The sequence below is a fragment of the Quercus lobata genome, chromosome 10 (genome assembly GCF_001633185.2).
Source record: "Quercus lobata isolate SW786 chromosome 10, ValleyOak3.0 Primary Assembly, whole genome shotgun sequence".
Taxonomy (NCBI): Eukaryota; Viridiplantae; Streptophyta; class Magnoliopsida; order Fagales; family Fagaceae; genus Quercus; species Quercus lobata.
Window position 1 is genome coordinate 49797954 of NC_044913.1, and position 27305 is coordinate 49825258.

Consider the following 27305-nt stretch of genomic DNA (forward strand, 5'->3'; position numbering starts at 1 on the left):
ACTAGCGACTCAGTCAAGTCGCCAGCCAACCCTGTTTTAGAAAATTTAACTTTTCGCATTCCATTGTCACACCAGTATAAATACCCCTCATTCCCACAAAATATGTGTGGCTATTCAGAAAGAAAAACCCTAAGAGAGGTTTCTTCAAAACACTTATTCTTAGAGAGAAATCTTTGTAGTCTCTTCTCATTCCCTCTCTCATTGTCATACCTATTGAGAGGAGATTTCTATCCAAACACTACCCACACTCATTTAGAGTGTTGAGTGTTTTTGGAGTTTTGAGAAGCATTGGAAGATGCTAAGAATGGCGGATGCTATGGATTATAGCGGAATCTAGTAAGTTAGAAAAGAAAAAGGTTCGGCGCAACCTCGTTGGAGTAAGAAGCATGGAGGGCTTAGGTACATCGGGTAGATTAGGCTTGGAGGGTCTATTACTATACATGTATTCCAACTACGTTTTCTAATGGATTATTGACCGCTTGGAGGGCGGCAGAGAGGTTTTACGTCAAGAGCTTCAGTTTCCTCTTCGATAACACATCATGTGTTGTCCTTGTGTTTGCATCTCTCTTTCCTTTATCTTTACCTTTTATTTTCTGCTGTGGATGTGTTTTTAATTGGCTTAGATTGTTTACCAATTATGTTTATAGTTTTTGTTCATTTTCCACATACTAGTTGTTTAACATAAACCTTGAATTGGTTAATTTGTAAATAGGGGGTCTAAACGTTCAAGGGTGTTTTTACACTATTTGAACTTTCGATATAGAATCAATAAAACAAGCAAATACATTTTTTTTTTCTTCGTCGCTATAAAGTCTGTCGTCATCAACAGGTCAATTACTTCCAGATCAATGTCGTCATCAGTGGTGTAAGTCTTTAAAGATAAGCCAATATGGACTGGTCTATCTTCCAGGAATCTGAACGCGTAGAACAAGTTACAATCGCAGAATATTTGGCAACTATAAGAGAAATGTTTCAGGAGCAAAAATTTTCACAATATTTTCTCGAGTGACTAGTTTTTATTTGGTCTCAATTAACATTATTTTTACCATTAGCAACTTGTCGTCTCCATTGTGAATTTTTTGTAGGGTCCAAGGTCCATTGGAATGAAAATTATGAGAAATCTGTGCATGAAAATTTCTATACACACCATTTGAGAAAATTCTCCGCTGTAATTTGCTTATAGTCAGTCTTCTAGTGGACTATAGAAGTATTTTTTTTTCCCCGGAAAATACTGTAATAACACCTTTTTTAAGGCCCAACGAAATATAATAGCACTGTAGTAGCATGTAGTGACATAGAAACCCCACCATTAGGACTAAGGAAGCTAGAATATTTTGTCCGCAACTGAATTTAAATTTATTTTAATTATTTGAATACTAATATGAAATTTAGTCTATAATTCAAGAATTGTAGGAAGATTTTTTAAGTAAACTGCAATATGATTTTACTATTAAGCTATTTTTTTCAATATTATATCTATACTAGTTTCTTAGGTAAACAATGGCTGCTCTAAAAGTAGCTTTCTCTTGCAAAATATACAAATTCAATAATAACTTAATAGATCCCAACATTATTTTTCAAGTAGTCCAATTAGTAAAGTTTGGTGTTTTAACTTGATGATAAAAGGCAATTATTATGGTATGTCATAGGTTGAAGTTTTATCCTATCTATAAAAGGGAAAAAAATCTCAACATCTTTATGGTGTGTTTGTATGAAAAAATTTGAGTTAAAATTCTCAATATTAATTTCCTTTGTTTGGGTTAAAAAGAAGGGTAATTAAAAAATCTTGCAAAATTTTTCTTAAGATTTTAAAGCATCTTATTATTAGGTTTGAATTTCATGGGTAAAGTTTCGTTAATATAAATTCTTATACTACTAATATTATTGTTTTTATAATACCTAGCTAGCATTAATATTCGTCTTAATACCAAGAATTTTGAAGTTCAACTGACATTTCTTGACATTTTCATTAAAAACTTCTAAAGTTTAAATCCTTCTTCCCCTAAATATAGAATTACCTACAACAAAAATATTGTCTTAATGCCTCCTCCACCATCACCACTACATACCAACTCCATGAGGAAAATTTAGAATGTAAAAAGCTATAGTGGATTTGCTTTTTTATTTATTTTTTTATTTTTAAGGGGCCACAATTATAAAATTAATATATATTGTTCCCTTTCTATATAATCTATCCAGAGGTTTTTCAAATTGCAAGAGGCCAAACCTTTTTAACAAAGATGCCATAATTGAGTTTGCATTAGTTTAGAAATACCTTCTTTTTTTTTAATTATTTTTATAAATTCAATAGAATTTCAATATATGACTTTCACTTGATAAGCGTTCCTTACCATCATGTTAAGACACCAGTTAGCTTTTTAGTGTGGGCGAAATTTGAATTTTAACTCTTTTATTTGATGACAAGATACTTTATTAATTAAATTAACTAGAACCGATGAAAGTACTCCTGTTTAATTTGTCTTTATATCCCAAACTTATAAAATTAAGTGGGTATAATTACACAGGGAATAATGTGACTCCACCACTAACCGTTTCACATTTTAAATTAAGTAAATTAGACTCTTTTATTTTTGTGAATGGTTATTTTTCAAATAAAAAAAAATAAAAAATTTATACGAAATTTTGTGAATGGGGATTTGATTTCCTCTTGTATAACAAATAAGTAGACTCTTCAACACACACACACACAAAAATTGTTAATGGTGATTTGCTTAGTCAAGTAATAAATTGATGGAATTTTCTTCAAGACTAGTCTGAAAGAAAATTCTGTGGTATAAAAACACATGCACCTTCATTGACAATCCACCACCACCAAATCAATCTATATTATGCAAGAACATTCCTATATAGGACGAGACCTATGAATACTATGACTCTATAAGAACCATGCCATTTGGTCAATTATTGCAGAAAAATATATTAATAAAAAAAATTGTCAAGAATGGCCAACTACGGCTCTTGACGTACGAGGACAACGGTGATGCACTGATGCTATCTTTGTTGTAGTATAAAATATGGCGAATTGACTGATGTCCTTGTATTAAGTTGTTTTTTGTCAAACTTTTTTAGATATACACCACTATAAGTTTTTTTAGAACTTTCTTCCATCTCCCTGTGTATGTGTTAAAAATATTTAGTATTCTTAAGAAAAAAAAAAAGTTTTTTGTCTCAATTTTTTTATTATAAATAAACTAACTTTTAATATTTTGTAACACATTTAACATAAAGTTTATCAAAAATCATATCTTTTTTGATAAATATTATGCAAATAAACTATTAAAAATAAATAGCAATTCTCAAATGGACATATACAAATCCTTCGTAATCAGTTGGCAGTGTCCAATAATTGTGGATTTGTGAGATGTAAAAATGAAATGGGTGAAAAAATACAAGAAGAAGAAAAAATTGAAGGTTAAAGTTTTTTCTTATTAAGATTAAAAATGAATTTTTAACTTTTCAATCTTGGTCATTAGTTCACTATTATATGCGCTATAAGTAAGACCAGCTAGAACACCAACCACCCATAAATATGTATTTTCCGGTGCCATGACGTTCCTATAGGACTAGACCCAAGAGGCCAGAAGTCGATAAGAATGAACTTCCAGTCAATTGCAGAAAAATAAAATCTAGTCAAGAATGGCCAACTACATTTCTAGACGTAGGACCAATGGTGTTATGAGATAAAATCTGGTGAATTGAGTGATGTCTCTGGAAAATTCTTAGGTATTCCTAAGGTATAGATAAATGATGCTTCCCTCTTATATTCATAATAGACCCCATCCCACCATGAATATGAAAGGAAATAGTACAATTTTTCGTGCTCTGAAAGTACTTAAGAATTAATCGATGCCTCTCATATTACAAAGTTCTTCATGATCAGTTGTCAGTATCTGATGATTGCTGCAAGGTGGCAGTAAATTTATAGCATTTAATTAAGAACCTTTAATTTCTTTGCTGTCTTTATATGCCACCAACAACGTAACCTAAATTTACTATCCAAAGAATTTTAGTACTTTCAGTTTCATATATAAGTCAAGGAAAACCTAAGTAAAGTTACTTATGTGTTTTATATTCTTCTAATTAAATTCAATCTCACAAATTAAATGTATTACCAATGAAACACAACCTTTTTTAAAGACATTTAAATTTTATAAATCATGCATTTGAATTAAATGGAAGAACTTATTATTTACTTTTTTAATAATTCAATTTTTGGGGGAGGGGTGTTTTAAACTTTAGATATTTCTACGAAAATACTAGATGGTGCCAACTAATTAAGTTATAAAATTCTTGGAAAAACCTAAAATATTGTATGTAAACTATACCTAAGTTAAGAATGTTAGGCATTATTATGTATATATGTGTGTGTTCAATGCCACCCTCTCACATACGGGAAATTAACCCTTACGTAATGCCCTTATGACCAACCATTGGTCCTAATCTTCATGAGAATATGAATTGTTCATATAGTCATCTTAGATTGTATTCAAAAAAAAAAAAAAAAAATTACATAAGTACAAAATGTTAGAAATTATTATGTATACTTGCTTACTATGTCATCCTCTCACATAGAGGAACTAAGCCCTTACCTTACGTAACACCCTTATAGCCAACTATTAGTTTTAATATTAACTAGTCGCTAACCCGTGCGATGCACGGGATAGTTTTTAAAAAACATATATATTTACTTTGCTTAGAGAAATAATCACTTGAAACAAATAAGAATTCACCTCTACTTACTATGGCTCAAAACATAAAGTATAATTTTATTTGAAATGTAATCAGACATTAAAGGAAACTAAACAATTGTATATCAATTATTGCAAAATATCTAGATGAACAAAAAAAATAATAATAAATGAATGCTTAGGCAAATATTCCATTTAATATTTTTTGTTTATTCATCTTTTGACTTATTTAAAAAATATATTCCTTATACTTTGTAATCTAGAAAAGTAGATGACACTCATATTCTACATGAGCACAATATAAAGGAAGAAACTCGTAACAAACTTTAGGGATAATAATTTAATGATTTAACTATTTTTAGTGATAATTTTATAACTAAATTCATACAAATATATTATAAACACTCCCTCTCTCAAAAACTTTAAAAACTACTATTCAAGCATAAGTAAATAAAGATACAACCACCAAAATAGCTTTCACATAAATATTTTGAAATTCCCAAGGTCTCTATACACAAAGACAAAACAAATCTCCAGTGTACAACTTCTAATCTCCACTTGAAAATATTATCTACAAAATAAGAGAATTCATACCTAAAAAATAATTCATTTAGAAGGAAATAAAAAGAATCAATATAAATTTTCTACTATTAATGGAGGCTTGCAATTAGTATGCACTTCCCTCACTTTACCACTCATGTGAAACAATAGGAAGAATACTTTGCATAAATCCATGAACTACTTATACTCAGGAGATAAAGCAATTATGAAAGATACCATTTATTTCAAAAAAAAAGAAAAGAAAAAGGAATAGTCATAATGAATCAAAAAGCAAGCAATATGGATGGCTTAGGGACGATGATCCAATATGTTTTGAAAATATTGAACATCAATGCAAGAACCTATTTGTGACTTTCATTAAACATTACATTTATCATGAATTCTATCCAACACATGCTAGAAACTTTTAATTCAAAAACTTTTCACAACTAAAGAAAATCAAATATGACTACAAACGATGTGAAAAAAAATTTAAAACTTTATCAGCAAAATATATTAAAAAAAAAACATAGACCAAATACAATAGAAATTGATAAGGAACTTCATTAGCACAAATTTCCAATCAAAGCTCGAAAGCATCGAAAATAAAGAAAATGCTAAATGTACTACTAATTTTACAACAAAAGGCTTAGACAACTAACTTCAATGAACAACTGAAGGAGTGACATTTCATAACTTTGTACAAATGAGTCGTTCTATCCACTACAATGACAACTTCAAATTCTAAAGCATGATCCAAGATGTTGGATTTATTAATGTAGTATTATACAAAATATGAATGATTCCAATTCGTGGGCAACTAAAAAGGCCTAATAGATGCGTCTAATGAGGAAAACATGAAAAGAAAAAACGTCAGCTCAAATTTTATTTGCCTTAGTTAAATGAATTTGATGTTGTTCTAGACAGAGAGACTTTCAAAGGATGTTACAAACCCCAAGAAATTGCACATACAGTCTAATGAGATACCGAAAAATTCAAAGAAAAGACAAAAGAAAAGAACCAATTTATCTTAATTAGATACAGATCCATACCACAATTCTTCTAGCATGCAGCCTAAATGCATAAGTATAGAAAATCAGGACATTTTGGAAGTAGTTTAACATAGAAACAACTTTGAAATACAAAATAATTTCAACTTAAAATACATAATGCTATGATGTTAACTGTTTCATTTGGTCATAATTGGTTGGGTTAACAGCATTTACTGTAGCATTTTGTGCTACATTAGAGCCAAGGCTAGTCCAATAATTTTCTTAACAGATTTGTGAAGGACATAACAGCTTACACTCATGATTCTTATATTTGAATTCAGTCAGCTTTTCAACTCAAAGTTTTGTTGACTTGGGTAAAAGTGACTTAGAGTAATTAATAATATGTACAATTCCCCTACTACATAGCTAATTTATCTTTAGTTGCACATGCTTAAATATCTAAAGCATTTAAAGAATGTAGATGTCAGTGGTACTGAACTCTTAACTTCCAAGGATTTGTTCACAAATGATGGAAATATTATACCTGAGCACTTATTATCTCTAACTAATGCATAAATCATTATGAAAATTGTAATTCTCATGCCTATAGTGGTTCTTTTTTAAGAGAACCATCTATATCTCACAATATCAATGGAATAAGAACAACAAATTCTAAAAAAATATAATTATGCAGTAAACAAAGAAGGTACCAGATTACCAATCAAAGTGAGTATTGGCTTTGCAATGCCCCATCTTCCTTTTGCCCTGCTCTTCCTCATTTATTGGCCAACAATCTCTTCTTTTTTTCTTTTTCTTTTTTTTAATATCAATTAACACATGTCAGAACAAAAATAAAAACAACAAAATTGAACTTTCTATGATATCCTAGAACATTAATAGTGAAACTAAAACAGATCCAAATATTTTATTAATAGTGAAACTAAAACAAACCCAAATATTTAATTAGACTGTAAAAAGGGGGAAACTCAATATAGATCAAACCAAAAAAAAAAATCCATCATTGTTTCTCATAAAAGACCTTAAAACACAACAATTTTTTCCGACATACTCAAAATATGTCTTTACCTGCACATCACAGGGTCCAATTGTATCCTTATGGCCTGCAGAATCTTGATGAATAATGCCTCCCTAAAATGCAAAAAACCCAATTTTAATTTCTTCACAATCAAACCTGATAATAATCAAGCAATTGAATAGCTTTGTGACAAACTGTCCCTATAACATGTATGTGACAGTAAAAAAAACTTTCAAAACAGAAATAAAATTGCCACAAAATGCAAAATAGCAGTAGCCCCAACAAACCGAAAGATTATATTACCCATTAAACTTGTTTACTGTTTCATAATGTACAAAACTAACTTATGTTTACAATGCCAACCGACATAATTGAAATATACAATGGGCTGAAAATTCACAAAATTAAATCCAAAAAAACTAAATAGAAAATCAGAATTATAAAGAGAGCAATAAAAATTCAGAATTATAAAGCAAGCAAAAAAAATTTCAGCTGTGAGTTGCATTGTAACAAATAATCCCTAAAAAAATATTATTTATAATATAATATAGGGTTATGGATTCCTAATCAAATTTGGTTAGGGTTATGGATTCCTAATGAAAATACAATATAGGGTTATGAATTCCTAGTCAATTTTGGTTACCTTAAACTGAATAGGAAATCAAAATTATAAAGAGAGCAATAAAAATTCAAAATTATAAAGCAAGCAAAAAAAATTTCAGCCGTGAGTTGCATTGTAATAAATAATCCCTAAAAAAATATTATTTATAATATAATATAGGGTTATGGATTCCTAATTGAATTTGGTTAGGGTTATGGATTCCTAATCAAAATACAATACAGGGTTATAAATTCCTAATCAATTTTGGTTACCTTAAACTGAATAGAAAATCAGAATTATAAAGAGAGCAATAAAAATTCAGAATTATAAAGCAAGCAAAAAAAATTTCAGCCGTGAGTTGCATTGTAACAAATAATCCCTAAAAAAATATTATTTATAATATAATATAGGGTTATGGATTCCTAATCGAATTTGGTTAGGGTTATGGATTCCTAATCAAAATAGGATATAGGGTTATGAATTCCTAATCAATTTTGGTTACCTTTGCCAACTGACATAATTGAAATATACAATGGGCTGAATAAATTCAGCCAGAGTATAATGCCCAGTTTTGATGGCTGTCGTCAGTGCTCAAAGGTAGAGATCGGTCCTTATGAGTAGCATCGTGGAAAGATCGGTGATGCCTTCTTTCTATTTTGGACCTGAGAGTGTGGGCATGACTTCTTGGCAAGATTGATTTTTAGTGTTGGGTTTTGGGGAAGAAGAGGCTAGAGAAATAGAGAAGAGAAAGGAACGGCAGGGGTCTTTGTTTTGGAGGAAGAAGGAGATGGCAGGGGTCTGCGTTTTGGAGGAAGGAGGTTTGTTTTGTATTTATCGTGTTTTGGAAAAGGTATTTTTTGCATTTATGTTTTTTTTTTTTTTTTTGGTTTCAGAAAAGTTTTTTTTCTTTTTTTGTGTTTATGTTTTTATTTTTTAAATATTACGCTGACGTGGAAAACTATGGGAGCTTCAAAGGCTTCGGTTTTATATATATATATATAGATGAGAAAAAGAACTATCCATAGAGTCATCGATCTTAGACTGTATTTAAAAAATTATACCTAGATTAAAAGTGTTAGAAATTATCATGCATACATGTGTACTACGCCACCCTTTCACTTACGGGGGGAACTAAACCTTACGTAACATCCTTATGACCAACTACTATTCCTAATCTCAATGACAAAAAGAACTGTCCACATATTCATCTTAGAGGCTGAAACTTGGTGTCTTTGACTCATAAAAATCTCTTATGACTAGGCCTTCATGCATAAAATTCAATGTGGATAATAATTATGATAAACCAATTAGAGGAAGGATTACGACAGATCCATTTTAGATGTTCACTTGTCCATACAGTGATGCGATGCATCTATAACTTAATTTTCACACTCAAAACTTCAACTCAAAGGCAAGATATATTCTTTCTTATAACAAGTGGGGCAGACTTAGTGCCACTAAATCACAAGACTTTTTGTAAGGTTGAATTTAATCAACCATCTTATTGGCTTTATTCCGTGCCAAATTTGCTTGTATTTCAGCATTTAGTAACCCTGTATTTAGGTGGGTTTGTTGTAAGGATAGTGAGTGAGATAGAGTGTTGATTGCTCAAGAGTGTGCAAGAAAACAGAGACTCGCGGCTTGATCTCAAAGGTGACTTGCAGCTGCAAGCCGCCAGATGCAGCACACGTGCCAAGCATGCCAGAAGGTGAACAGTCATGTTAGCTGGAGCACTACAGGACAAAACAGGACAACTAGCCATACGCTAATCTCGCGACTGGGTCTCGCGACTCAGTCAAGTTGCGAGGCCAAGCCGCGAGCCACCCCTATTTTGAAAAACCTAACGTTTCACATTCTCCTCTCACCCCAGTATAAATACCCCTTATACCCACAAATGAAAGAGAGCTTCCAGAGAGAATTTTGAGAGAGAAACCCTAGAGTAAAACAAGATTGATTCACCTACAATCTATACATTAGAGTCTCTTCAAATTCCTCAACTCTCTTCCTCTCCATTGTCAAACCCTTGAGAGGCATTTTATCAAAACCTTATTCTCACCATATTCATCACTGTGAAAGGGCTGTTTGGTGTTCTGGGAAGCAATTAGGAAGGAACCAATTTACATTGGTTGATGCTACGGTCTAGTAGCAGAATCCAGGAAGCTAGAAAAGAAAAAGGTTCGGCGTAACCTCGTTGGAGTAAGAAGATTGAAAGGCTTAGGTGCACTAGGTAGATTAGGCTTGGAGGGTCTATTGCTGTCCATGTATCCCAACTATATTTTTTAGTGGATTGTTTATACACATATTTGAACTTTCAATTGGTATCAGAGCGGGTACAATTCTTGTGGTTTCATTACCATTGTGTGATCCTTGACTCCCCATTGAGATGGATCGGTCTCAATCCCTAAATGCACCTCTATATTTTGATAGTAGTAATTATGATTTTTGGAAGGTTCACATGAGAGTTTTTCTGTGTTCCATTGATGAATCTGTTTGGGATGCTATTGAGATAGGTTAGACCAGGCCGGAGGAAGCCAAATCCACATGGGATAAGGCAGCACTTGCTGCATCTAATGCTAACAGTAAAATACTCAATGCTATTTTCTGTGGTGTGTCTACAGATGAATTTCACAGGATCTCTCACATTACCGTTGCTAAAGAAGCATGGGAGATATTGGAGACCACTTACGAAGGCACGAAGAAAGTAAAAGACACCAAGCTGCAGATGCTAACCACTCGGTTTGAGGAGTTAAAAATGAGTGAGGATGAGTCCTTTGACTCTTTCTATAGCAAGCTGAATGAGGTGATTCTAAGCAAGTTCAATTTGGGAGAGAAAACGGAGGATTCTAAAATTGTAAGGAAGATCCTTCGATCATTGCCGGAAAGTTTTTGTGCTAAAGTGACAACGATTGAAGAGAGCAAGGACCTTGATGACATCAAAGTCCAGGAGCTGGTTGGTTCTCTTCAGACTTATGAGATGTCACTGCCCAATCAACGGAAGAGTAAATCTCTTGCTCTTAAGACCATTAATGAGAAGGTGGAAGACCATGACTCATCGGGAGAAGATGTGGTTGACAAAGATTGCATACCTTGTAAAAAATTTCTAAAAATTCTTGAAATTCAAAAATAATGGCAAATTTGGTGATAAAGGAAAATTCCAAAGTTCAGGAAGGGAGAAAAGGGAATTCAAAAAGAAAGATGGAAAAGAATCTCAATCTACACAAGGTGTCACTTGTTTCGAATGTAACGAGCATGGACACTTTAAGAAAGAATGTCCGAATTATTTGAAATCGAAAGGCAAAGTGTATGCCACGACATTGAGTGACTCGGATTCATCCGTGTAAGGTTGAATTTATTCAACCATCTAATTGGCTTTATTCCATGCCAAATTTTCTTGTAATTCAGCATTTAGTAACCCTGTATTTAGGTGGGTTTAATGTAAGGGTAGTGAGTGAGATAGAGTGAAGATTGCTCAAGAGTGTGCAAGAAAACAGATACTCGCGGCTGGGACTCGCGGGTGACTCGCGGCTGCAAGCCGCCAGAAGCAGCACACGTGCCAAGCATGCTGGAAGATGAACAGTCATGCTAGCTGGAGCACTACAGGACAAAACAGGACAACTGGCCATACGGTTATCTCGCGACTTAGTCAAACCGCGAGCTCAAGCCGCGAGCCACCCCTGTTTTGTAAAACCTGACGTTTCACATTCCTCTCCCACTCTAGTATAAATACCCCTATTACCCACGATTGAAAGTGAGCTTCCAGAGAGAATTTTGAGAGAGAAACCTTAAAGAAAAACCAGATTGTTTCACCCACAATCTCTACCTTAGAGTCTCTTCAAATTCCTCAACTCTCTTCCTCTCCATTGTCAAATCCTTGAGAGGCATTATACCAAACCTGGTTCTCACCATCATCATCACTGTGAGACAGTTGTTTGGGTTTCTGGGAAGCAGTTAGGAAGGAACCAATCTTCATTGGTTGATGTTATGGTCTAGTAGCGGAATCCGGAAAGCTAGAAAAGAAAAAGGTTCAGCGCAACCTCGTTGGAGCAAGAAGCTTGGAGGGCTTAGGTGCACTGGGTAAATTAGGCTTGGAGGGTCTATTGCTGTCCTTGTATCCCAACTGTATTTTCTAGTGGATTGTTTACCGCTTGGAGGGCGGCGGAGAGGTTTTTCGCCGAGGGCTTCGGTTTCCTCTTCGATAACACATCGCGTGTTGTCTTTGTGTTTGCATCTTCCTTCCTCTCTATTTTTGCCCTTTTTATTATCTGCTGTGGTTTTATTTTGTTATGGCTTAGATAGTTTTTTTAACCAATTTCATATTATAGCATATGTTAAGTTTCCGCACACTAGTTGTTTGACATATTGCTTGAATTGGTTAAGTTGTAATTTGGGGGGTCTAAACGTTCAAAGGTGTTTTTACACGTTTTTGAACTTTCAATTGGTATCAGAGCAGGTACACTTGTTATGGTTTTATTACCTAAGTGTGATCCTAGACCCCTGTGTTGTGGTTGTTGTTTTGGAATATACCATGCTGAATTGTAGCTTAAGTGTTTGTGAAAATGACTCTATGCATATGTCTGAAAGGTGTCTTACTGATGATCTTGTAGAGTTGTTAAAAACTAAGAAACATGCTAGAGTTTTTGTTCACATGCTAGAATATCTTGAAAATCAGAATCTTGTCTTACACAGTAGCATATCTCAATCTAAGTCATTGATTAAGAAATATAAAAGAAAGAATAGAATGTTGTGTGAGATGATTGAGAATCTGAAAATGAAAAATCAATCTGAAAGAAGCATGAAAACTGATGATGAGTTTGTGTTTGAAGGTCAAGAATGTCTGTCACATGTAAAGCTATTTGTGCATACCTCATTGAAGGTGTTTAATGCGTGTTTGTGGTATCTTGACAGTGGGTGTTCTCGCCATATGACAGGGGATAAGTCACTGTTTAAGACACTCAAAGAAAAGGTTGGTGACTATGTGACCTTTGGTGATGGAAGTCATGCTCAAGTCCTAGGCAAAGGAACCATTGAGATACCTGGTTTGCCTCTGTTGAAAGATGTGCTGTTCATAAAAGGGTTGAAGGCGAATTTGCTGAGCATCACTCAGATTTGTGATGATGATTTCCTGGTACAATTCTCTAAGAAAGGATGTTTGATCATCAATGAAGAGGGGATTCAGGTTTTGGAAGGAAATCGGACTACAGATAACTGTTATGGAATAGTTCCCACAGCACCCATATCGTGTAGAAGTGCTCGTGTGGATATGTTGGAGCTGTGGCATCACAGATTTGGGCATGCCAACTTCAAACAAGTAGCAAAAGTCTCCAAACTTGAAGCAGTCGAGGGACTTCCTAAGTTTGGAAAAGTGAAGAAGACCGTTTGTGGTGCATGTCAAATAGGGAAGCAAACTAAGGCAAGTCATCACAAGGTGAATGTGATAGCCACCTCTCGATGCTTGGAGTTACTTCATGTTGATCTAATGGGGCCTACCAGAACTGAAAGCCTAGGGGGGAAGAGATACATTATGGTCATTGTGGATGACTACTCAAGATACACTTGGGTTGAATTCCTTAGAGAAAAATCAGAAGCTTGTGAGAGGTTGGAGATTCTGTGCAAGAAACTACAAAACGAAAAAGGGATTCCGATAGCCAAAGTTAGAAGTGATCATGGGAGGGAATTTGAGAATGCAAGATTCGAGTCCTTCTGTGAGAAGAATGGAATTAAAAGAGAATTTTCAGCTCCTAAAACTCCACAACAAAATGGAGTGGTAGAGAGAAAAAATCGTGTGATTCAGGAGATGGCAAGAGTCATGTTGCTTAACAAGCAAATACCTCCAAAATTTTGGGGAGAAGCTGTCAACACCTCGTGTCACATTGGCAATAGGATTTTCTTTCGAGTTGGTACAAAGAAGACTGCCTATGAGATATGGAATGGGAAGAAGCCTAAAGTGAAGTATTTCCGGGTGTTTGGAAGTAAATGCTATATCCTAAATGATCGAGAGAATCTTGGGAAGTTTGATGCGAGAAGTGATGAGGGTATTTTTCTTGGTTACTCTACTACAAGTCGAGTGTATAGAGTGTTTAACAAGAGAACAAAGGCTGTGATGGAGTCCATAAATGTCAAGATTGATGATGCCTTACCTAAGGTGGAAATGATTGATGATGTAGAAGGGCCGAGCACCAAAGAGCCCGATGTTGAGGTAGAAGCTTTGGATATAGAAGGTGAAGAACCTATACCAGAAGTAGAATCGACTCCCATCAACCCAAGAATGAAAACGAGATCGATGTCTAGAACTTCAAGTCCTCTTACTCCTCCAGAATTTCATCCTCCTATATCTCGTAGTGATGAAGTTTCCACTTCAAAAAGGCCATCTTCAAGAGTTATCAAGAATCATCCGGAAAGTAATATCATAGGATCTCTTGATGACGGTCTTCGCCTCAGGAAAGGAAACATTCTGCTAGCCAATCATGTAACATATCACTGTTATCTTGCACAGTTTGAACCAAAAAGGGTTGAAGAGGCTCTTCAAGATGAGAATTGGGTGGAGTCAATGCATGAAGAGCTGAATCAGTTTGTGAGGAATGATGTGTGGGAACTTGCTCCACGGCCTGAGAACGTTCATGTTATAGGCACAAAGTGGATTTTTAAAAACAAAACTGATGAAGATGGAGAGATAATTCGAAACAAATCTCGGTTAGTAGCTCAAGGATACACTCAAGTAAAAGGAGTGGATTTTGATGAATCATTCGCTCCGGTGGCAAGACTCGAATCCATTCGAATCCTCATGTCCATTGCGTGCACTTTGAATTTCAAACTTTATCAAATGGATGTAAAGTGCGCATTTCTGAATGGATATCTAAATGAAGAAGTATTTGTTGAGCAACCAAAAGGATTTGAGGATCCTCATTTTCCAGATCATGTACTAAGATTGAAGAAAGCCCTTTATGGCTTAAAACAAGCGCCTAGAGCCTGGTACGATCATCTTACACATTATCTTCTAGACAGAGGTTTCAAGAGAGGGTATGCCGATCGAACTCTGTTTGTCAAAAATGATGAAGATTATCTCCTTGTGGCACAAGTCTATGTTGATGACATAGTGTTTGGGGCAACCATCGAAGATCGTGCTACTGAATTTTCTGAGGAGATGAAGAAGGAGTTTGAGATGAGTATGGTGGGGGAGCTCACATTTTTCTTGAGTCTTCAAGTCAAACAACAGAAGGAGGGTATATTTGTATCTCAGGAGAAGTATGCCAGAAACATTGTCAAGAAGTTTGGACTAGACTCCAAAAAGCATGCCTCCACTCCCATGAGCTCTTCCACTAAACTGAATGTGGATTCGTCGGGAGTTGAAGTAAGTCCTACATTGTATAGGAGCATCATAGGAAGTTTGCTCTACCTTACAGCCAGAAGACTGGACATTGCTTTCAGTGTGGGCGTTTGTGCCAGGTACCAAGCTAATCCGAAGGAATCTCATCTGACTGCTGCTAAGAGAATCATTCGATATGTGAATGGTACTGCAAACTATGGTCTGTGGTATTCAAAAGACTCAAATGCTTGTCTTGTTGGGTATTCAGATGCTGACTGGGCTGGCAGTGTAAACGATCGGAAAAGCACTTCAGGCGGCTGTTTTTATCTTGGTAACAATCTTGTCTCGTGGATGAGTAAGAAGCAGAATTCCGTGTCTTTATCTACTGCAGAAGGAGAATACATCGCTGCTGGAAGTTGCTGCACTTAGCTTCTTTGGATGAAGAAATTACTTCATGACTATGGAATTCCTCAAGAAACGATGTGTGTCTTCTGTGACAACACCAGTGCCATCAATCTTTCCAAGAATCCTGTCCAGCATTCAAAATCCAAACACATAGAGATACGTTACCATTTCATTCGGGATTTGGTAGAGGAAAGAGTTGTGTGTCTTGAGTTCATACACACCGACAATCAAAAGGCGGATATCTTCACCAAGCCTCTCGATGGTCCATGGTTTGAATCACTCCGTAAGACCATTGGTGTTGGTACAATTCCTTGACTCTCTTGTGTGTTGTGTGCTTCACATATTTATAATATGATAAGTCTGTTTGTGTTGGGGCACACACCTCTTTGATTAGCTCTTTGTGCAACATGTTTATTGTTTGTTTGTCCATTTGTGAATACTGTTGCTTCTTTTTATGTTTGTTCAATCATTTTCTTCTTTTATGTCAAAAATCCAAAAATCACATAAAAATTAGAAAATCAGAAAGCTTGATTGACATTGTTGAGTTTTTGTCTCAAAACTTGTTTTGCCTTGTACCTTTGTGCTAATGGCTTTGTGCATTTTCGAGCATTGCTTGTTTCTTTGCACTCATATCTATGTGGGAGAAATCTTGAAATCTTTGTGATTGTTGTAAATAGATCTTCAAATTTGTCATGAATGATTAGTGAATGGTTTTGTTGATCTTGAGACATGCATAGACTTGTGTCTATATATCTTCCCACTCTTTATTTTTGTTTTGCTATAAAGAGCTCACTAAATGTAAATCTCCAAATGAAAAGAGATATTGAGCTGCAAAAGCCTGTCGCACATTCTAGTATTTGACTAGGAAAAAGGGTAAGCAACCTTACATTAAAGTGAATGTTTATTCAAAAAGGGCCAAAGGCCTGTTCTTTAAAGTGAAATGTCATATATCACTCTCACAATGAGAGATGATTGCCTCAAAAGATCAGAAAGATCAAATGTTATGAGTGAAAGTGGAGTCAAATGATAAGCTCCAAGTTAATGTTATCAAGTTGTGTGGGAGGTCATATATACATATTTCTATAATTGAGATGGGTCACATGATCTAGTGCTAATTGTGTATGTCTTGGTTGAATTGATCATTGAATCTTCACATTAGACGAAGGACTATCTCATTGTTGATATCCACACACAACACACAAGTTTATGTTCAATAAATGCCATATTCATTTGTGTGATTGTACTTGATGAAATGTGTTTTCACATGCTCAATCTGTGTTAATTCAAGCACAAAAAGATTTTTGAGTGTTTTAGGTGTTTTTGGAAAGTATTTTGTTTGAAAAATCTGAAAATTTCAAAAATCCAGTTTTGCCCTGTTTTGGCGGCTCAGTTGCGGGTATGTCAAGTCGCGAGCCTCAGTCGCATCTTCGCTGGTCATTTTTGGCGACTTGTTAGCGAGTGGAAGGTCCAGTCGTGAGGTTCACTCAGAGATTTTCGCGGCTCAGCTCGCGACTCACTCGCAGGTAGACCTTCCAGTCGCGAAAAACACTTAGAAAAATTTTTCAAATTTTTGTCCTTGAGTGTTTTGGCGGCTTGATCTGGCGACTTTTTGGCGACTCGTTTCAGTCGCAAAAATCGCGTGTTTTGGACATACAGGGGCAGTTTTTAAACTTTTTGTTTTTCCCTCGATCTTTTTGTGACTGTTCATTGTCTTTCTCATCTGCTCTTACCCTGTCACACCGTGCCTCCATTTTCGATCTCCATTAGTTGCCTCTTTTCAGATCAAAATCGTCGACTAACAGGTATGGTTTTTTCTGTCTTGAACTTTAATTTACTTGTTGTTATGGTTTTCCCTCTGGATTATTCACATTTGATTGTGTTTTTGTGATGGGTTTTTAAGCTCAACTATTACTCTTTGTCCATGCTTAGCTTATGGAAGCTTGTGTTTCTGTTTTGAGCTAGTTTATTTTTGTGGTTTTGTTCTTCATCATGTGCTTAGCTAGGGTTAGCTAATTTTTGTCTGATCTGCTGTTGATCTCGTGTTTCACTATGATCCTGTGTGGTATCTTGTTGATGTATTGTTGAATGTGGGTTCTTTTTCAGCTGATTATGTGGTTCTATTTGGACTCCCTCTTTTGTGTAGTTCAATTCGGGCCATTTGTGTCCCTCATTGCTATTTTCTGACCATTTTCATCCAACTATTAGGGTTTCTTCTTTGTCCCTAAATTTCCACTAACCCACTACTAATAAAGTCTGTTGGATTGTGTTCTGTCATTTCCCTTGTTCATAATGCAGACTGGTCATGTCACCATTCAAGAAAGCTGCTATGAAAGGAGGTAGTTCCAAAGGGAAGGAGCCAGTAATTGATGTTGATGATTACCCACCTCAACCAAAAGGGACTCGCTCTTCATCAAAGAGTTTCGATCCCAACAAGTTCAGATCATATGCAGCCTATCAGTCTTATGAGAATTTCTTTCTACATGCCAAACCATTACTAGAAAGAGCTTTGGATCAGTCCTCACTTCATGACACTGACATTCCGAAATGGTTTGCTCACAAGGATTGGAATTACCTTCTCTCTGATCCGGATGACGCGTATGAAGAGCTGGTAAAAGAATTTTATGCTAACGCAATTGTGGAAGGAGATGAACTTAAGTGTTGGGTTCGGAAAAAGAGTTTTTCTGTCTCTCCTACATATCTGGTAGAAATTCTTCACATCAACAGACCAATTTTCCGACATTCACCGGTTTATGATGATCTCTGTCCTGATGAGGAGCTTCTCAAAGAAAGTCTTGGTCAAGACTTGGAATTCTCACCAAATGGCAAATCCATCAGTGTTTCCTCTCTTTCTCCAAAACTGAGAGTGCTTACAATTGTGATGTTTCACAATTTGTACCCCTTATCAAGCACTGGGTATATGAACCTCGGACGTGCTTTGTTTCTTCATGATCTAATCTCTGATGTGGAAATAGACATCTGTGCTCATATCTTTCATGTTCTGCGCAAAACGGTTCTTCGAACTGAGTCACGGATATGCGTTCCTTTCTGCAGTCTCATTTCACGGATCTTGAAGCTCAAGGGTATTTATCCAACGGCAGATGAATCTCCTATCCCAAAACCAAGTCCAATCAACATGCGTACATTCAATGCCAGCATTGGACATAGTCGGAAGAGAGCCAAACCAGAAACTTCTGCATCTCACAGTGGCTCTCATTTCAGCACTCTCTCCCTAGATGAGAAACTTGATCGCATTGTATCCTCTGTCCACGAGTTGAATACAAAGATTTCTGGACTCACAACTTCTCTACACCATCAAAGCACTCGATGGGATATGAAGTTTACATCTCTTCAAACTCAATTGGATCAAATTCAGAGAAAGCTGGAAGAGGATGACTAGCCTATTCCATGACAAAAAGGGGGAGTGATAGGGCATGATCAAAGGGGGAGAATATTACCTAAGGGGGAGTGTCTTTACATTCTTCTTCAGTTTAAGTTTTCATTTTAAGTTGTTATATTATGTTTTGTAAACTGTTATTCAGGATGTTTTGTGTTTGTACCCATGTGCTTTTGTAAACTTTTAGGGTTAATGTTTTATGCATTGTTTGTAGGCTATATGGTTTGTACCTTGCTTAGTGCAGCCTTTATGCTATGTTGAAATCAGTACTTTAATCTAAATGTTCTGCATTTTGGTTTATGTACTGTCACTCTTGTGCCCTTGTAGGATTGTTCCTAGATGCATATACCTTGTGTGTTATGCATTGGTTGAGTGTTGAGCATACAAGTGTCTTGCCTTGTGCTTGTTATCTTGTATGTCCTTGTGTTCATTCCAAGTGTGAATGAGCACTGTGATCACTACCTTGTGGTGTTCACTTGGTTGATCAAGCCATGGTTTGTTTCTTAACTCCATCTTTGCTTGATCACATATTGCCTGTTTCATATGCATTTATAATTTTCTGCTTACAATGATCATGGTGTATTGTTGTGTTTCAGGAGTATTATGTTCATATGATTCAAGTGCTTCACAGCTTCTAGAGTTAGGTGTGAGTGAGTTTTGTTCAACTGTTCCCAACTCACATGTTAAGTCTAGAGTTTGTTTTAGGGTTTTGTCACGGAATAGCCAAAGGGGGAGATTGTAAGGTTGAATTTATTCAACCATCTAATTGGCTTTATTCCATGCCAAATTTGCTTGTAATTCAGCATTTAGTAACCTTGTATTTAGGTGGGTTTGATGTAAGGATAGTGAGTGAGATAGAGTGAAGATTGCTCAAGAGTGTGCAAGAAAATAGATACTCGCGGCTGGGACTCGCGGGTGACTCGCGGCTGCAAGCCGCCAGAAGCAGCACACGTGCCAAGCATGCTGAAAGATGAACAGTCATGCTAGGTGGAGCACTACAGGACAAAACAAGACAACTGGCCATACGGTTATCTCGAGACTGGATCTCGTGACTTAGTCAAGCCGCGAGCTCAAGCTGCGAGCCACCCCTGTTTTGTAAAACCTGACGTTTCACATTCCTCTCCCACTCCAGTATAAATACCCCTATTACCCACGATTGAAAGTGAGCTTCCAGAGAGAATTTTGAGAGAGAAACCCTAAAGAAAAACCAGATTGTTTCACCCACAATCTCTACCTTAGAGTCTCTTCAAATTCCTCAACTCTCTTCCTCTCCATTGTCAAATCCTTGAGAGGCATTATACCAAACCTGGTTCTCACCATCATCATCAATGTGAGACAGTTGTTTGGGTTTCTGGGAAGCAGTTAGGAAGGAACCAATCTTCATTGGTTGATGCTACGGTCTAGTAGCGGAATTCGGGAAGCTAGAAAAGAAAAAGGTTCGGCACAACCTCGTTGGAGCAAGAAGCTTGGAGGGCTTAGGTGCACTGGGTAGATTAGGCTTGGAGGGTCTATTGCTGTCCTTGTATCCCAACTGTATTTTCTAGTGGATTGTTTACCGCTTGGAGGGCGGCGGAGAGGTTTTTCGCCGAGGGCTTCGGTTTCCTCTTCGATAACACATCGCATGTTGTCTTTGTGTTTGCATCTTCCTTCCTCTCTATCTTTGCCCTTTTTATTATCTGCTGTGGTTTTATTTTGTTATGGCTTAGATAGTTTTTTTTTAACCAATTTCATATTATAGCATATGTTAAGTTTCCGCACACTAGTTGTTTGACATATTGCTTGAATTGGTTAAGTTGTAATTTGGGGGTCTAAACATTCAAAGGTGTTTTTACACGTTTTTGAACTTTCAACCGACTCAGAATCTGAAGAAAGCTGTGATGGAGAGGGGAACTATTCAGTTTTTATGACTATTGCCCATGTTGACTCTTCAGACGAGTTGAATATGCTTGTACGAGACCTTGAAGAACATAATGATGAAGAATCACTAGGAGTTGCTGAAGAATCAGATGCTGAAGAAGATGAAAGCACAACCAATCTTCAAAAGAATTATAACTCACTTATGGAGAAGTCGGGTGAGTACACAAGGGTGGCCAAGGCAGCTGTGAGAAAAATGAAGAAGGCAGAGGAGGACTATAAGAGTCTCCTAATCCGATATAGGGAGGCCAAATGTGAGATAGAAACACTGAATGATGAGTTGTCAGAAGCTTACACAAAAGTGAGATTTCTTGAGTAAGAGGTTGTGAAAGCAAATGCTAAAATAGAGAGGGTCACCACCAAGAAGCTAGATGATGTTATATCATCTCAAAAGAGCTTTTCAGACAAATCTGGATTGGGATATACCGGAGGAAGTAGCTCATCTGGAAATGTCACTAAAGAAGTGAAGTTTATAAAGGCCAAAGAATCAGCTAATGTTGGTCCTACTGCTGAGAAGCCCAAGATAGAGGAGAAGAGAAATGTGGGGAACGAATGGTTGTTGAATTCACGTAATCAATCTGTGGGCAGGTTTGAATCCCGAGCCAAGTCTCATCAACGATCACAAAGAGGTCCTAGATCAAATTATGTGTGTCATCATTGCGGACTTCAAGGGCATACTCGACCAAATTGTCAAAAGCTGAGAGCAAAGAATAGTGCAACTCTACAGAGGTCACGAGGACCTAAAAATGATAGAAGAAATTGGGCAGGTGAACCATCAAGAGATGAAGATGATTGGTGCATTCACCAACTGCTTGGAAAGCTTCACACAAAGGTTTGAAAGCCCTAACTCCTGTACCCAATCTTATAAGGAAATCACCCCAAATGCAAGTGACGTGTGGGTGAAAAAGGGTACTCATGCATAAGCATTACAACATGTCCATGCATTAATACTTCCTATACTTTGTGACGGTGTTTGATTGTTGTTTATGATAATGGTTGTTTGCTTGTCTATTTGTGCATACTTTTGGTTTTGTGTTTGTTTTTGATCAATCTTTTTCTTCTTGTGTCAAAAATCCAAAAAATCACATAAAAATTAGAAAATCAAAAAGTTTGATTGACATAGTTGAGTTTTGTCTCAAAACTTGTTTTGCCTTGTACCTTTGTGCTAATGGCTTTGTGCATTTTCGAGCATAGCTTGTTTCTTTGCACTATTATCACTGTGGGAGAAATCTTGAAATCTATGTGATTGTTGTAAATAGATCTTCAAATTTGTCATGAATGATGAGTGAATGGTTATAATGATCTTGAGACATGCATAGACTTGTGTCTATATATCTTCCCACTCTTTATTTTTTGTTTTTGCTAAAAAGAGCTCATCAAATGTAAATCTCCAAATGAAAAGAGATATTGAGCTGCAAAAGTCTGTCGCACATACTAGTATTCGACTAAGAAAAAAGGAAAGCGACCAAAAATTAAAGTGAAAGTTTATTCAAAAAGCCAAAGGCTATCTCATCAAGGTGAAATATCTATTATCACTCTTACAATGAGAGGTGATTTTCTCGAAAGGATCAAAAAGATCAAATGTTATGATTAAAAGTGGAGTCAAATGTAAAACTCCAAGATATGTTATCAAGTTTTGTGGGAGGTCATATATACATATTTCTATAATTGAGATAGGTCACATGATCTAGTGCTAATTGTGTATGTCTTAGTTGAATTGATCATTGAAGCTTCACATTAGACTAAGGACTATCTCATTTTTGATATCCACATACAACACATAAGTCTATGTTCAATAAATGCCATATTCATTTGTGTAATTGTACTTGATGAAATGTGTTTTCACATGCTCAATCTTTGTTGATTCAAGCACAAAAAGATTTTTGAGTGTTTTAAGTGTTTTTGGAAAGTCTTTTGATCTTAAAATCTGAAAATTTCAAAAGTTCAATTTTTGCCCTGTTTTGGCGACTTAGTCGCGGGTTCATCAAGTCGCGAGCCTCAGTCGCAAGTTTGCGGGTCAATTTTGGCGACTTGTTCGCGAGTGGAAGGTCCAGTCATGAGGGTTACTAAGAGATTTTCGCGGCTCAGCTCACGACTCCCTCGCGGGTAGACCTTCCTATCGCGAAAAACACTTAGAAAATTTTTTCAAAATTTTGTCTTTGAGTGTTTTGGCGGCTTAACCTGGTGACTTGTTGGCGACTCACTTCAGTCGCGAAAAACGCGTGTTTGGCAAAAATAGGAGCAGTTTTTAAATCTTTTTCAGTTTTCCCTCAAACTTTTGTGACTGTTCATCTTCTCTCTCAACTGTCTCCTTCCCAAACGCTCCGTGTAACCATTTTCAAACTCCATTGTTGCTTCCTTTCAGCTCAAAATCTTCAAGTAACAGGTATGGGTTTTCTTTCTTGAACTCTATTTTACTTGATTTTGTGTTTTTCCCTCTTGATTATTCGCATTTGTATATGCTTTTGAGATGGGTTTGTGAAAGTTCAAAAACGTGTAAAAATACCTTTGAACGTTTAGACCCCCGAATTACAACTTAATCAATTCAAGCAATATGTCAAACAACTAGTGTGCGGAAACTTAACATATGCTATCATACGAAATTGATTAAACACTATCTAAGCCATAACAGATTAAAATCCACAGCAGATAAATAAAAAGGCAAAGATAGAGAGGAAGGAAGATGCAAACACAAAGACAACACGCGATGTGTCATCGAAGAGGAAACCGAAGCCCTCGGCGAAAAACCTCTCCGCCGCCCTCCAAGCGGTAATCAATCCACTAGAAAATATAGTTGGATACAAGGACAGCAATAGACCCTCCAAGCCTAATCTACCCAGTGCACCTAAGCCCTCCAAGCTTCTTGCTCCAACGAGGTTGCGCCGAACCTTTTTCTTTTCTAGCTTTCCGGATTCCGCTACTAGACCGTAGCATCAACCAATGAAGATTGGCTCCTTCCTAACTGCTTCCCAGAAATCCAAACAGCAGTCTCACAATGATGATGATGGTGAGAACCAGGTTTGGTATAATGCCTCTCAAGGATTTAACAATGGAGAGGAAGAGAGTTGAGGAATTTGAAGAGTCTCTAAGGTATAGATTGTGTGTGAATCAATATTGTTTTTCTTTAGGGTTTCTCTCTCAAAATTCTCTCTGAAAGCTCTCTTTCAATCGTGGGTAATAGGGGTATTTATACTGGAGTGGAGAGGAATGTGAAACGTCAGGTTTTTTACAAAACATGGGTGGCTCGCGGCTTGACCTTGCGGCTTGACTAAGTCGAGAGATCCAGTCGCGAGATAACCGTATGGCCAGTTGTCCTGTTTTGTCCTGTAGTGCTCCAGCTAACATGACTGTTCATCTTCCAGCATGCTTGGCACGTGTGCTGCTTCTGGCGGCTTGCAGCCGCGAGTCACCCGCGAGTCCCAGCCGCGAGTCTCTGTTTTCTTGCACACTCTTGAGCAAACTTCACTCTATCTCACTCACTACCCTTACATCAAACTCACCTAAATACAAGGTTACTAAATGCTGAATTACAAGCAAATTTGGCACAGAATAAAGCCAATTAGATGGTTGAATAAATTCAACCTTACAATCTCCCCCTTTGGCTATTCCGTGACAAAATCCTAAAATAGACTCTAGACTTAACATGTGAGTTGGGAACAGTTGAACAAAACTCACTCACACCTAACTCTAGAAGCTGTGAAGCACTTGAATCATATGAACATAATACTCCTGAAACACAACAATACACCATGATCATTGTAAGCAGAAAATTATATAATGCATATGAAACAGGCAATATGTGATCAAGCAAAGATGAAGTTATGAAACAAACCATGGCTTGATCAACCAAGTGAACACCACAAGGTAGTGATCACAGTGCTCATTCACACTTGGAATGAACACAAGGACATACAATTTAACAAGCACAAGGCAAGACACTTGTATGCTCAACACTCAACCAATGCATATCACACAAGGCATATGCATCTAGAAACAATCCTACAAGGGCACAAGAGTGACAGTACATAAACCAAAATGCATACCATTTAGATTAAAGTACTGATTTCAACATAGCATAAAGGCTGCATTAAGCAAGGTACATACCATAAAGCCTACAAACTATGCAAAAGACATAAACCCTAAAAGCTTACACAAGCACATGGGTACAAAACACAAACATTCTGAATAACATCATCAAAATATATTAAACTTTAAACCAAGAGAATAAGTTAAGAGTTAGAAACAATACACCAAAAACATAGTGTATCAAACCCAAAAAAAACATTAAATAGTATGTTTTCAAACCCATAAAACCACTAAAAGTACTTAAAACATAAATATATATAAACAAAGTCTTAGAGTTTGACATGACTCCCCCTCAACACATTACTCCCCCTTAAGGGCTGCTCCCCCTTAAGAGCTGCTTTTTTGCTTCTCAATCGATCATCAATGTCATTATCAACAGAAACATCTCCCCCTTTTTGACAGGAATGGCCAAAGGGTCAGTGTTCAGGCTGGGTGGTGAAGCTGTCAAGTTTTGCAGACAAAACATCAATCTGATCCTGCATAGCTTTCATCCTCTCAGAGTGCTCGGTCTGGACTTCTCTGATCCCATCAAGTCTTTCCAGAATGATTTGGAAAGCATCTGGAGGTGTATCTGAAGAAGTTGATGCTCTGGGTCTTTTGCCACTCCTCCTGGGTGTTGAGGTTGATGCATGCCCTGCTGCCTCTGCTTCAGTCTCCATTGGGACACCTTCTCCTTCATCACCTTCATCTTCTTCTCCTGGAAGCCTAACACTTATCCTTTTGCAGGTAAGCTTGTTAATTGCAGAAGGTGTGGACATGGGACTGATGTCTTGTGGGATAGGAACACCCTTCCTTCTAAAAATCCTCATTAGCAAACTGGGAAAGATCAACTTTGGCCTAGAGGTTGTTCTTGTCTCATCCACAATGGTGTCATATATGTGGGAACTTATGTCTATGAAGTTCTTTTCTTTGAGATCCATCAGAAAGACTGCTCTAGCACAATTGATGGTAGTCAACTTCTTAATGAGATAGAGGTTAAACATCATGATGATTGTTAAACACCTCATGTCCACTGGAAAGGCAGTGGTATTCAAACATTTTCCTTCTCTCTGCCCACCTATCCTTTGTTGGACTGTTTCAATGGAGACACTCCTATCCTTGTAGTTGATAAATTCCTCATCATCTAATCCTTCAAGTCCTAATGCATCATCTATGACATGAGCATCCAAAATGAATTCTTTACCTCTAACCCAGCAACTTAACTCATTCTCCTTTATCACAGCATTTGAGTAAAATTCCCTAATCAGGGGTTCACACACTACAGGGAAATCACTCAGAAGTTTTTCCCATCCTCTTCCTTCAAAACAGCTAGGGATAAAGGTTTGTCTCAAATCCTCCAAATCTACAAATCTTTCTTGAATAATGCCTGCACTCATGAAGTTATCCCTGTATCTCTCAAAATGATGAACTAACCTAAATAGCTTAGAATCCATTTTCAACCTTTTGTCAGCCTTCTTTGCAGGAGTTTTCTTCTTAAGAGGTGAGGGAGCCATCTGTGATCAATCAGAAGAGGCCACAACAGTACAGAGCAATATATGTGTAAAACAAGTCAGTCTCATGTAATTATCAAAGAGATATCATCCATACAAATGAACTTGAAGCATTTAAACACAAGCTACTTAGATCAATCACATGGAAAAGCAAGCCTAAGATAGGAAATACACATAAAAGCATCAGATATAGAAACTAACTTAAAGGCAGTTATAAGTCAATGAGACAAAAACTGGAAAATGATATGACACATAAACAGTATTGTGAAGCACACATATGCTCCCAAAAGATTAACACAAAAGAGCAGGCATATTTAGCACATTAAACTCAAAGCCCCCAAAAAAAACAATTTGAAACAACTCAACAGCTCAAAGATCAGTTAAAATCAAAGAATCACATAGCTAAGCACAGAATGAAGAGTAATAGAGAAACAACTAAGAACAAATCATATTCTGGCAGCAGCATACGCAATCTAATCGTGAACAAGGAGCAAAATCCGAAACACAAACCCATTTCTAAATCACAAATATATGCGAAAGATCAAGGGGAAAAGCACAAAATCAAGTAGAAAAGAGTGGCAGGACTGAAAACCCATACCTGTGACTTGAAGATTTTGAGCTCCAAGTATGCAACAATGGAGATTGGAAATGGGAGCACGGAGTGTTTGGGAGGGAGAAGATGAACGGTCACAAATATTCGAGGGAAAAACTGAAACAAGTTTTAAAACTGCTCCTATTTCTGCCAAACACGCGAATTTCGCGACTGGATGAAGTCGCCACAAAGTCGCCAGCTCAAGCCGCCAAAGCACTCAAGAACAAAATTTTGAAAATTTTT

General features: G+C 36.5%; 1 long non-coding RNA gene across 1 annotated transcript; it reads right to left on the minus strand.

Moving 5' to 3' along the window:
• Positions 1-7002: 7002 nt before the first annotated feature.
• LOC115963347 lies at positions 7003-8659 on the minus strand. Its single transcript, XR_004085799.1, has 3 exons — positions 8381-8659; positions 7328-7390; positions 7003-7054 (listed from the first exon to the last, which is right to left on the minus strand). It is a non-coding gene; the product is annotated as an uncharacterized LOC115963347 (long non-coding RNA).
• Positions 8660-27305: the final 18646 nt, after the last annotated feature.